Genomic DNA, 13,774 nt, shown 5'->3' on the forward strand with positions numbered 1-13,774 from the left:
AGAACCACTAGTAGGAACTACTAGTGGGAACCACTAGGTAGGAACCACTAGGTAGGAACCACTAGGTAGGAACCACTAGGTAGGAACCACAGGAACCACTAGGTATGAATCACTAGGTAGGAACCACTAGATAGGAACCACTAGGTAGGAACCACAGGAACCACTAGGTAGGAACCACTAGGTAGGAACCACTAGGTAGGAACCACTAGGTAGGAACCAGTAGGTAGGAACCACTAGGTAGGAACCACAGGAACCACTAGGTATGAATCACTAGGTAGGAACCACTAGGTAGGAACCACAGGAACCACTAGGTATGAACCACTAGGTAGAAACCACTAGGTAGGAACCACAGGAACCACTAGGTAGGAACCACTAGGTAGAAACCACAGGAACCACCTGGCGTATTAACAAGTATCCCCCGACTTCCTATGAAAGAAGAAAATAGATTATTTCTTAGTTATATCGAATATAAAACTTTACCACTGTCTGCATCAACTTGTTTTAGGCCAACATGATGTCTCCGACGTCATCTTAGATGACGTAATATATAATTCCAAATATTAAGAATCTACAAGGAGATTCACTCGGGAAAATTTTTATTTAAACTCGACTATATTTACCGACTAATATTTTTGTAAAAGGTTAAAGACTTGGCAAAGATAAACAATATTGATGAAAATCGACTAGCCATTTCTCGCTTTGTTTCGCCGAGGAACGTGAAATCAATAAACAGCAAACGGGCTGTTTGTTGTTCGCTGAAACATGCAAATTGGACAATTAAAAAAGTCATTAACAGATAGCAAGCATCGACGGATTGTATTAATCACGGTAATAAATATACAAACTTTTTGCATAAAACGAAGTAGTGATAAAAGTCGTCAGTTAATGAGGTGAGTTGATCACGAAAACATTTTAAAGACGACTTCGCCGCTTTTCTGTTTTGTGTTCTCAACTTTCTACCCCGGCAATATCAAACAAAAACAACAAGAGAAACTATCTCCTAAAAATGACGTCACAATTGAAATCAAGGAATAGCGTCCACCGCAATTGGAACTATACGCTATTCCGTTCACTGCATAACATCAAAGTTAGGATGGAAATTTTAAAATACAAAAAAAAAAAAAAAAAATTGTAGGCATACTTATACGAAACAATATATTATATTCAGCAATTAAAAAATGTAAAACAAATAACTTAACGTAAAACAGAAATTTAGGAAACAAAATCTTTTCTCGTGGTCGAGGTAATAAACTCGTTGATCCTTGATTCCGCCGCCTAATGTTCATTCTGTTCGTGTTAGTACTCGTCATAGCGGTAGGTTTTTGTACTTCCCGTTAAACTAGACTGAATTATCAGCCTTAGGAGCATTTCTCACCGCTAGATCGCGCTCAATGTCAATCAGGCAATTCGGCATTCCTGTTACGGTAAAATGGCACGCAAAACAGGAAATGATGTCATACACGGAAGTGACGTGTACGAATTTCTAACCAATCACAGACGATTTGTAGGCATCACGTGTTGTCCATGGAGTAACTAATATCAGTCGTTGTTTCATTAAGTGTGGTGAGGCTGTCAGCAATCCTTTTCAAGCGGAGAACTTCCATAGTCATTGCGAAAATTACAATCGCTAGGAACGCGAGAAAAACCAGTGTGAAGATTATAGTAAACGGGTTCGGACCCGGACTTCCATTTCCGACCGAAACCTTCACCGAGACTACCATGGTCCAAACTGTCTATTGTGTGGAAATGGTAAACTCTTCCAACTCGTATTCTCTGTAAAAAAAAAAAAAAGAACACAGCGAAGTTAATACTTTAAATTACGACCACAGAAAAAATCGCAAAATTTCAACTAAACAGTTCATATTTGTAAACAAATGAAGATATTGTATGCGTTACTTTATCGTATGAGAACGGGTCTTAAGAATTCTACATTTTTAGGACCCTCTAGCGAGGTAAAATTTCATTTTCATACGAGGTGAAAACGCATGTTAGTCTGTGTATTATATAATTATGACATTTCGTCAATTTTCTTAGCTTGATATGAACTACTAGATCATTCCATTCCTGTCTCACTATTGACAATAGATACGTATGAATTAATTAAGGTTTATTCGCCCCGGTATTGTCACTAGTGTAATGAGTGTCTTCCATCGTCTGTAATAAATTGTGACATCATACTCTTGACAATAGCATGACGTCATAAGTGGTGACGCTACATCATGTCAAAATGTAAGTTTTCTGAGTCATGTGATAAATAGAGGATACTAATGGTTTCCCGTTTAATATAACATATATTTCACGAGTATGACAAAATATCGATATTTTCACGAGTGCGAAGCACATACGGGCGTTGACAATATTTGATAATATATATTCCACTATTAGTGTACCTCATATCTAAAATGCTGGGGCATCTAAACAGCAAATCCAGTCAAAACATTGATATTTTACAGGCCTATAAATCCCTATTATGGTGCAATATCACAGAAAGTAACATGATGAACTTTTAGTATGTATCGTGGCAAACCGTGGGACTTGTTGTTGACATGTAATTCGTTAAGCTGTTTGTAAATTTCAACAAAACGTAAGAAAAATGCATGTTTCAGGGGGACATAATTAACTCATTTGTATCCCATATATTACACAAACTTGCCATGTCGTGTTGCTCACAAGTGTCTCAAGCACAAAATAGGAGCATTGGTTTGACCAGCCTTGACGTTATTATATGTATAAACGCTGTTTTTATTTTGACCTTGAATTGCAAATGGCGGTCGTGAATGCTATCACACAAATATGGCATATTAGAAGGCAAGGTATTTAAAACATCAAAAATGCTCTTATTAGACAATATAAAGTATTCTTGAAGTGGCAAGAAGACTGCTTTTATGAAAAAATGTTCAACCGTTGAGTTTGGGGTAAAATAAGCCTATTTCTGAAAAAGGCTCCAAACTCACCAGTTTAACAAATTGACTTCAAAATGTTCATGTTACTATGATAAGATGTCTTAAAAGTACGATATAGGAGTATTGTTATTAACTGAAATGCCTCCTCTAAGCCATATTTGTGTAATACTATTCTCAGCCGCCATTTGCATTTCAAGGTCAAAACAAAATAAGTGTTTATACGTACATACAGTAAAATCCGGTCAAACAAATGCTCCTACCCTGTGCTATAGACACTTGTGAACATAACAGCATGGCTATTTTTCAGGTTTGATCATTTGCGTGACTTAGAATTATTCCATGCTACATCTTACCACAAAGTTACTCTATAGAAGAAACTGGTAGCATCTATAGCATATTATTGGTGATTGTAAGAAGCTACATGTCCAAACAAACATTTTGGTATATTACATCACATTTTTTGTGCAAATCTTTAGGTATTTATTCGTGTTTGAAATTCAACACTATTCTGCTATATAGATGACCCTTAAGTGGTAGCATTACTCACGTATAAAACATCTATTCACCGACTAACGACAGTTATCGACGGAACGGCTAGAATCCTAGAAAAGACAAACCGTTCACCGTCGAACGTTTATCGACCAGTACCTATATCTCTGTGTTAAAGACATTTACACCAAGTAGAGATTTGTTTAACGATTTCGTGATTTTTTTTCTCCCAAACCCGTCTATTATCAAGGATTCTATACGTGCTAGGTCTGTAAATCTTCAACAAATGATGGTTCCGTCTGTCTTTTTCCATGACGTCATTTTCTGCTCGCAAAACTTCCTACGCCGTTGAAGTATTTTTAAGTGCAGGATATTTGAATATAAAATTATTTAAAATGTCAACGAACTCGGGTTCGTAATAAAACACGAGATTTGAACATTCCCCGGTGTATTATATTCTAAGAAATACTATCAGCTGACAAACTTAATTAGATTCATAAAACAAGTTTACGTTATTTCCATCGTTCAAGTGTTTCATCTCAATAGAGCATGCAAAGGTTACAGGGGTGTAAGGTCAGGGGTCATGGAAGTCATAAAAGGTCATGAGAGGTCATAAATGTGAATGGATGTCAAGCTAGTCAAGAGTTGATAGGAAAGTCATATTTGTTATTTTTAACTGACAGAAGAAAAATTCATAAAGGTCAATAAGTTCAAGAAAGGTCAACGAGATGTAGGAGGTCACAAGGTCATGAGGTCAACGGGCATGGAAAAGTGAAATAATTGCAGACCTATTATATAAACAACACACGTATTTCCACTAAAATGTAGGTAGGTTGGTTTTTATATTTTATTTTATCTTTTTATGCATTTTTTATTATTATTTTTTAAATTATTATTTTTTAATAGCTCTTACTTAATTTATACGGACAAGGAATCTTGACTTTATAAGCCCATCCTTGAAAATGGCCAAAACACTTTCAAAAGTCAACATGGGTCAAGAGGTTATACTAAGGTTACATTGGATCGTTTTAACTTCGATTACTAGATTCTGTTTTAAGTCATATTTTATAAAATAACAGAGAAAGTTCATAACGTCAGGAGTACAATTAATGACGTCACGGATGATATTACAAATCAATAAAAGGCATTTGTCCGCAATACACGCGAAAACGTAATAATCCTTTTATTAAAATCTGACTCACTTTTCAACTTAATTAAGCCGTCGTGTAACCGTAGACGTACTCCTATTTTAATTAAAGGTTTTCTACTTCATGTGGTAACCTTAGAAACCTTGGTACTGTAAGGAATTAAAAAAAGGTACATATTTTTGGTTGACATTCAAATCGGGGGTTAACGGCATCACACGACACAAAAACGAGACACTATCATATTTTCTCCATGGAAATTGGTCCGGTACCACAGATTGATTTCCCCCGCGGGTCATTTATCTTTTTTATTTTATTGATGTCGGCAAATGTCGTGTATCTTCCCCGAACCATGCTAACGTTTGTGTTCTAGCGATGATATCAGATGATGGGTGCGTCTCTCCAGGTTGTGAAATGAATTCGGTTAAGAAAATAAAGGACGTTTAATCACGTGCATATCCCTGACAAAGTTATTGATTTTCCGAGTTATACATAAATGTCTCTACAGAGTGGAAATTAAATACGTACGTCACTGGAAGTAAAGTGATACGTCACCGGAAGTAAAGAGATACGTCACCGGAAGTAAAGAGATACGTTGCCGGAAGTAAAGAGATACGTTACCGGAAGTAAAGAGATACGTTACCGGAAAGTATCATCAACTATAACAACAAACACAGTATCATAATACAGGGACCGGAAATGAAGATACATAAATCACAACGAGGTAGTATTTTATACACGACACTGTTTGCCTATCGTCCTATCACACGGAATTCATCAATAACTATGTTGTTCTTACGACTTTTGAAGAGATTTCCTAAATTCTTTAGCCGAATCGTAGTTCATTACAAGGTCTCACACAACTAATTATTTCACCAATGACTCCATCGCCTCAATCGCTCATTTGAAGTTTAAATGTTGTTAAATATATATCAAAATATAGTTTCAAGATTTCCCTACCAGAAAAACGATAATATTGGATAGGTTTAATAGCATATAAGAGCACACCTGTACTTGGAAGACAGTAACCCTGATATTTACAGTGCACAGGGGAACCCCCACCTTTTTACACCTGGAATCCTACGTCTTTCTATATATACCAGGAGTGTATATTTTTGATTTTTAAAATAACAAGACCCTACTTTATTCTCGTATAAAGAAAGTACTCATTGCGTGTGTTATTTACTCAGGAAATAGCTACAAACCCAAGAAACACATTTTCTTCGGGGACTTGGTTCAGGTGAAACACCAGCTGATTGGCTGAATTAGTTGTGTGATACCTACAATCTATAGACTATACCGGAAGTGTACCTGTGCTTATTGTAAGAGAATGACATGTTGCAATAATACACCGGAAGTAGTTAAATACGAAACTAAGAAATTAAAGTTTCGGTGATATTGATGTTACGGTGATATTGATGTTATAAAATAAATATATATGTAACCTTTGTCACAGGAGACTGCCAAAAACAAAGATTTTCAAACCGGTTGTCTTTAAAAGGTAAACAACATATTCGCACCCTTGGCTGAAAATGTTACACCGGAAGTCATGATAACAAACACACGAAATCAGAAGGTTATTTTCACTATGTAGCTAGTCATTTCGGGCCGGAAACGGAAGCAGTTGAAGTATCGAGATAAAAAAAACTCTATGAACACAGGCACAGGGGCCTGAGTATCTGTGACAGTCGAGATGTTTTTGGATCTTTTCTAGTCTGTATGGCGCATTTAGATGTTTAAACAGCTGTATTTAATTTAATTTCAATAAATTATAATCTTAGAAAACATATGGATTGGACAACAGGCAAGTCTTTTCAAGTCCTCTCCATAATAGCTCTATCAACATTCAATAAACATGACATCCCTCTCTTAATTATATAAAGAAGCGAGATTGGTGTCATAATCTAATCTCCTAAACGTCTAAAATACCCTTAACACAGGCACTTGGACATGTCAAACTACCAAGGCATACTAAATTTCAAGCCCCTGTGAACACAGAAGTCACAAATAGATACAGATTATACCGTTGATGTTTCGCTGTCGTGACCCTTTAACGTCTAGACACGACTGGTATGGCTACGTATTAATAAACGAACGCTGCTGAATCCTAAATTGTCCCTCGGGAACAATTTTGGTCCTAATTTAGGTGTTTCTCGCTGTACGTAAATCGTACGAAGTCTAACTCAATCTGGTACAGTGTGTATGCGCGCCTTGTTCTCATTTTCCCTCGACGATTGTAAAACGCAATTTCCGACTGCAGATAATTGGCGTGCCGTATATTCCATGATGAAAGCTGGTTAAACGACAAATAATGGATCTTCTCAGAATATCCCAATTTGTTACGCAAAAGAATATTTGTTCTACTTAAGGTTGTATGTTGGTCTGTACTAAAATAACTTGTTTTACTTAAAGGGGTATGTTGGCATGTACTAAAAGAACTTGTTTTACTCAATTGGGTATGTTGGTCGCACTAAAAGAACTTTTTTTTACTTAAGGGTGCATGTTGCCCTTATACTGTACGATCTTGTTTTACTTAAGGGGGTATGTTGGTCTGTACTAAAAGAACTTGTTTTACTTAAGGGGGTATGTTGCCCTTATACTAACAGAACTTGTTTTATTTAAGGGGGTATGTTAATTGACCTGTACTTGAAGAACTTGTTTTACTTAAAGGGGTATGTTGGTCTGTACTAAAATAACTTGTTTTACTTAAGGGGGTATGTTGGCATGTACTAAAAGAACTTGTATTACTTAAGGGGGTATGTTGGCATGTACTAAAAGAACTTGTTTTACTTAAGGGGGTATGTTGGCATGTACTAAAAGAACTTATTCTACTAAGGGGTATGTTGGCATGTACTAAAAGAACTTGTTTTACTTAAGGGGGTATGTTGCCCTATACTGTACGATCTTGTTTTACTTAAGGGTGTATGTTGGTCTGTACTAAAATAACTTGTTTTACTTAAGGGGGTATGTTGGCATGTACTAAAAGAACTTATTCTACTAAGGGGTATGTTGGCATGTACTAAAAGAACTTGTTTTACTTAAGGGGGTATGTTGCCCTATACTATACGATCTTGTTTTACTTAAGGGTGTATGTTGGTCTGTACTAAAATAACTTGTTTTACTTAAGGGGGTATGTTGGCATGTACTAAAAGAACTTATTCTACTAAGGGGTATGTTGGCATGTACTAAAATAACTTGTTTTACTTAAGGGGGTATGTTGCCCTATACTGTACGATCTTGTTTTACTTAAGGGTGTATGTTGGTCTGTACTAAAAGAACTTATTCTACTTAAGGGGGTATGTTGGCATGTACTAAAAGAACTTGTTTTACTTAAGGGGGTATGTTGCCCTATACTGTACGATCTTGTTTTACTTAAGGGTGTATGTTGGTCTGTACTAAAAGAACTTGTTTTATTTAAGGGTGTATGTTGGCATGTACTAAAAGAACTTGTTTTACTTAAGGGTGTATGTTGGCATGTACTAAAAGAACTTGTTTTACTTAAGGGGGTATGTTGGCATGTACTAAAAGAACTTGTTTTACTTAAGGGTGTATGTTGGCATGTACTAAAAGAACTTGTTTACTTAAGGGGGTATGTTGCCCTATACTGTACGATCTTGTTTTACTTAAGGGGGTTTGTTGCCCTATACTGTACGATCTTGTTTTACTTAAGGGTGTATGTTGGTCTGTACTAAAATAACTTGTTTTACTTAAGGGTGTATGTTGGCATGTACTAAAATAACTTATTCTACTTAAGGCGGTATGTTGGCATGTACTAAAATAACTTGTTTTACTCAAGGGTGTATGTTGACATGTACTAAAAGAACTTGTTTTACTTAAGGGGGTATGTTGACATGTACTAAAATAACTTGTTTTACTTAAGGGGGTATGTTGGCATGTACTAAAAGAACTTATTCTACTAAGGGGTATGTTGGCATGTACTAAAAGAACTTGTTTTACTCAAGGGTGTATGTTGACATGTACTAAAAGAACTTGTTTTACTCAAGGGTGTATGTTGACATGTACTAAAAGAACTTGTTTTACTTAAGGGGGTATGTTGACATGTACTAAAATAACTTGTTTTACTTAAGGGGGTATGTTGGCATGTACTAAAATAACTTATTCTACTAAGGGGTATGTTGGCATGTACTAAAAGAACTTGTTTTACTTAAGGGGGTATGTTGACATGTACTAAAAGAACTTGTTTTACTAAGGGGGTATGTTGACATGTACTAAAAGAACTTGTTTTACTTAAGGGGGTATGTTGGCATGTACTAAAAGAACTTGTTTTACTTAAGGGGGTATGTTGGCATGTACTAAAAGAACTTGTTTTACTCAAGGGTGTATGTTGACATGTACTAAAAGAACTTGTTTTACTCAAGGGTGTATGTTGACATGTACTAACAGAACTTGTTTTACTTAAGGGTGTATGCTGCCCTATACTGTACGATATGGTGCATTTCCCCTTACACAGTAAGCTGTCATATCCTGTATAATCTCTTTCTTTGGGTTTTTATTGGCCTATACTATAAAATTTCGTTTTACTTAAGGGTTTATGTTGCTCTATACCGTAAGAGTTATCTCGCCTCTTGATTTATAACACTATTTCAAATTCAAAAATCACAAAGCGGAACCTTTTTGATATTAAGGTACATTCCCGAAATAATCTTTTAAAATGATTAATTGAAATACAACTCAATTAAAATTGAATACCTCAAACTCTTTTTCGTCGACCTCTTGTAACACACATATGTGTGACTGAGCAAACAATAAAAATTTTAAAAAAATCGGTGAATGTTGTCAGATGCCAGTCACTGTTTCTGGATGTATATAATAATACTACTCAGAGTTGCACAAATATCAAAGGATATTCTCGAAATAAATTTTTTGAATAATTAATTGAAATAAAACTCAATTAAAATTGAATACTTAAACACTGTTTCGGAAAATCTGTGAATATTGTCAGTTGTGATTCACTGTTTCTGGTTGCATACAATACCACACAGAGTTTCACGATCGTCCTTCTCTCAGACGCCCCCTGACCTCCCATACAGATCACCCTGTATAGTCCTTCTCTCAGACGCCCCCTGAGCTCCCATACAGGTCACCCTGTATCGTCCTTCTCTCAGACGCCCCCTGAGCTCCCATACAGGTCACCCTGTATCGTCCTTCTCTCAGACGCCCCCTGACCTCCCATACAGGTCACCCTGTATCGTCCTTCTCTCAGACGCCCCCTGACCTCCCATACAGGTCACCCTGTATCGTCCTTCTCTCAGACGCCCCCTGACCTCCCATACAGGTCACCCTGTATCGTCCTTCTCTCAGACGCCCCCTGAGCTCCCATACAGGTCACCCTGTATCGTCCTTCTCTCAGACGCCCCCTGAGCTCCCATACAGGTCACCCTGTATCGTCCTTCTCTCAGACGCCCCCTGACCTCCCATACAGGTCACCCTGTATCGTCCTTCTCTCAGACGCCCCCTGACCTCCCATACAGGTCACCCTGTATCGTCCTTCTCTCAGACGCCCCCTGACCTCCCATACAGATCACCCTGTATATGTGAATACCCTTGTGTCCCCTACCTACATATATCATGTTCCGTCGATAACCTATATTTAATACACCTCCCGTGTATCTACTTCGCGGAGCAGTCAACCGTAACGTGTACCTTAGTGACAGATACTGATCGATCAATGTACCATACAGATGTTTCGGGAGGATGTTTCGGGAGGATGGTTCAGGGAATGTCTCTCAAATTCTCCAAAATTTTGCAAAAAAAAAAAAAAAAATCCCTGACAGAAGAAAAATCGAGACAACATTTTTTTTAATTTTTTTAATAATAATCTCATATTTACTTCCAACTTGCCAGAATCTTAAGGATGATCGATAAGAAGCCGTAAGACTCCGTAAAACTGTCAATGTATGTAAACTGTACGGGCTGGGTATACATAGATTATTGTAGTTTTTATTATATGATATTATCAGTCTGAATATTTTTCAAGCGCGTTTTCTCCCGATCATATTAATTATTAATTTTTTTCAATGTCGCTAATTGAAATTGAGCTATCTCTCATGAACCGTATTATTTTTCAATTCTGAGTTCATAATTCAATAAACGTAGATTCACATTTCAGTAATAATAATGAAACTGAATTCGTACCAACCAGGCTCACAGGGACTTGGGAATATATTACAGTCTACTTGTATTTGGACCTTCCCTAGTGTGTATCACAGGGACTTGATGATTTGTTAGTCTACATGTATTTGGACCTTCCCTAGTGTGTATCACAGGGACCTGAGAATTTGTTAGTCTACCTGTATTTAGACCTCCCCGAGTTTGTATCACAGGGACCTGAGAATTTGTTACAGTCTACCTGTATGTGGACCTTCCCTAGTGTGTATCACAGGGACCTGATAATTCGTTACAGGGACCGAGGTGCTGGATTAAAAGTATGTATAGATGACACCCTGTGTGTGAACACACACTCTTGAGACGTAATACTGAGTGATGGGTGTCAATTTTACCGAATTTTAACAAGAATCGATCTTTTGGATAACTCGCTTTTTTCTCTCACTTAACAGGATCAGATGGAGATTTTTAGATTTAAAAAAAAAATGAATCGACAAAGAAATAGAAATTGTAAAGTAGAAACGTTTGTTACCTGTGCGGATTGACGACTGACATCGAGGTATGCTCCAGCTCAGACCGAACTTCAGATTTCATTCCTAAAATAATGAAAAAAACGTCCCATAATCAATCGAAAATTATTAGTGTCACTTTCGAGCGGGTTCGGCTAGCTGACAGTTCTAGTGAGTTCATTGAGCAGAAATCAAAATCCAAATACATGAATATGACCTTAAAACCATATTTACAAGTTTGGTTAAGCTGGACTTTCTACCATCAAGGACCTCTATGTGGATCATATCTATATACACTGTATCGTAATGTCTCGTGATATTATCAGGAATTTTCCTTTAACCGAAATTTTAATAAACTTTAATATACATTTTTTATATCTGTCTCATACTAAATATTTCAGATAAAACTTAAAATGAATTGGTTTACGTCCAAATAAAAATAAATACAATTCATTGAGATAATGTTATCAGTTTTATAAATCATTCAGTGAAAATTGACAAACAGGCGTATTTATTTTAAAATTATGAAATTTTCCAAATTCTTTAAACCTGATAAAGGTGCCTTCTTCTAACCTACAGTGTTCGTTTAATTTACTCAGAGGGAAAAAAATCTTACTTCTCCGATAAATAAAAAAAAAAAAGCCATAATTTTCTTCAAATGTATTTATCGACACATTGTTTTAACGCGAAACTGAATTAAATTTCGTTTAAAAGGATTACAAATTCCTCTTATTATCACGGAAACATTACTATACAGTGTAAACATATGCTATACATGTGCTAGTTTATGAGTATTTATACGAAATTTGAGTCAGTGCTTACATAATGCGATATATTTTACAGAAATAATTAAATACCACCTGCATTACATACGGAATAAACAGGTAGGATATTCCTTGAATAATATCCAAATTCAACAGGTATCATCCATGAAATTATCCGGATTAAACAGGTTGTGTCCATGAAATTATCCGGATTCAACAGGTTATATCCATGATTTTATCCGGATTCAACAGGTTATGTTCATGATTTTATCCGAATTTCACGTTTTGTCCTTAATTTTGTCCGGATTTCAAAGATTATGTCTATGATATGATTTTATCCGGTTTCCACAGGTTTTGTCCTTTGGTTTATCCGGATTACACAGATTCACTCCACACTGCAGTTGACGTTAAGTTCTGATAATTCAAGTTTCAGCCGGTGCAATGTATTTGCTAAACCCCGTGTTAGAACAAACCGATCCAAAATAAATATTATCAAAGATATCCAGATAAACGGGTTCTTCTTGAAACAGGTTCTACAGCAAAAATATAGAAAAAAAAAACAACAATTTCTTCGATAGAATCGCGAAAGATTTTCTCCTTTGTTTCTCACCTACAATTGTTTCAAATTATTTCAATAACAAAAAGAAAAAAGAAAATAGTTATAAACCTCAGCTTTTCCGGATTCTGGGGGTTCCACTAAAACCGGAAATATATCCTCTTCAATCCGCGATTCATAAGGCGTTCATGGTCGTCACCGTGATATTGTAACCGAACTCCGCTCCAAGTTCCCAGAAATCAACTATTCTCTGTAGCTGTGGCGGTCTGACAGATGACTTCAGTTGATGACTAGATTCAGCGACAAATTTCTACACGAGACGAACTCCATCGCTCCTGCTACTTTGTAATTTAGACTGTGAAATCACCGCGCCGATACTTTCCAAACAAATTTAAAGCTCGCCACTTCTAAATCCTCAACGTGCGTATAGATATATACGTGTCGTAGAACGATTCCACTCACAGTGGTGTTTTAAAGTTTCTATATTTAACACAAGATTTACTATATTCAGACATTTAAACGTCACAATTGTGTAGTGACACAAGAGAAGTGAAACAGTCAAGCGCCGCTACAACATTGATCAATTCTCGTGTGACTGTTGGCCTTAGTAACAGTCGTGCATGAGGTATGTTACAGTCGAACTCCACAGCATACTACATCATCACAAGCTGTCTGCTGATGTGGTTCCTAGACTCCCCGAAATTACCACCGGAATGATAATAACAACAATTCACCTTCATACAGCGGGTGTATCGGTAGTATACACGTCAACCTTATGACGAGATAATGCTGAATTGGCTGTCGGCACGGTTTTACAAAACCACGTGACACAGGTCATCGATATCAATGATTCTCCCCGAAATCATGAATTAATTATTGGCGTCCTGTATCATAAGCTAAGGGTTCATTGTCGCATTCTTCACAGTCATCAGTCTGATCCGTGAAGAGATGGTATCGAACCTGTGATAAATAATATATCACCACGCGTCGTCTCCTGACAAAAGCGACGAGACTTTTTATTACAGAATTTAATCAGATGGAAAGGCTTAAAACAGTGACATTGTCACAAACACAAAAGAGAATGATTTTTCATGCAGATCTTGTTTTGTAGTTCCCAGTCCGGTCGTGGGCCTCGTGTTCCCAGCAGTGTATGTATTACAGGCTTATTACCAGGGACACGATCCACTCGTTCTGATGAGCGGACGACCTATATATCAAGCATCGCCATGTACATGTATATGATGACACTGCACGTGATTCTCGCACGTGATGAAATTACATC

General features: G+C 36.8%; 1 long non-coding RNA gene across 1 annotated transcript; it reads right to left on the minus strand.

The window, feature by feature from the left end:
- Positions 1-380: 380 nt before the first annotated feature.
- LOC117314989 lies at positions 381-13,228 on the minus strand. Its single transcript, XR_004529655.1, has 3 exons — positions 12,604-13,228; positions 11,196-11,259; positions 381-1,773 (listed from the first exon to the last, which is right to left on the minus strand). It is a non-coding gene; the product is annotated as an uncharacterized LOC117314989 (long non-coding RNA).
- Positions 13,229-13,774: the final 546 nt, after the last annotated feature.

The sequence above is a fragment of the Pecten maximus genome, chromosome 17, assembly GCF_902652985.1.
Source record: "Pecten maximus chromosome 17, xPecMax1.1, whole genome shotgun sequence".
In the NCBI taxonomy this organism is placed as follows: Eukaryota; Metazoa; Mollusca; class Bivalvia; order Pectinida; family Pectinidae; genus Pecten; species Pecten maximus.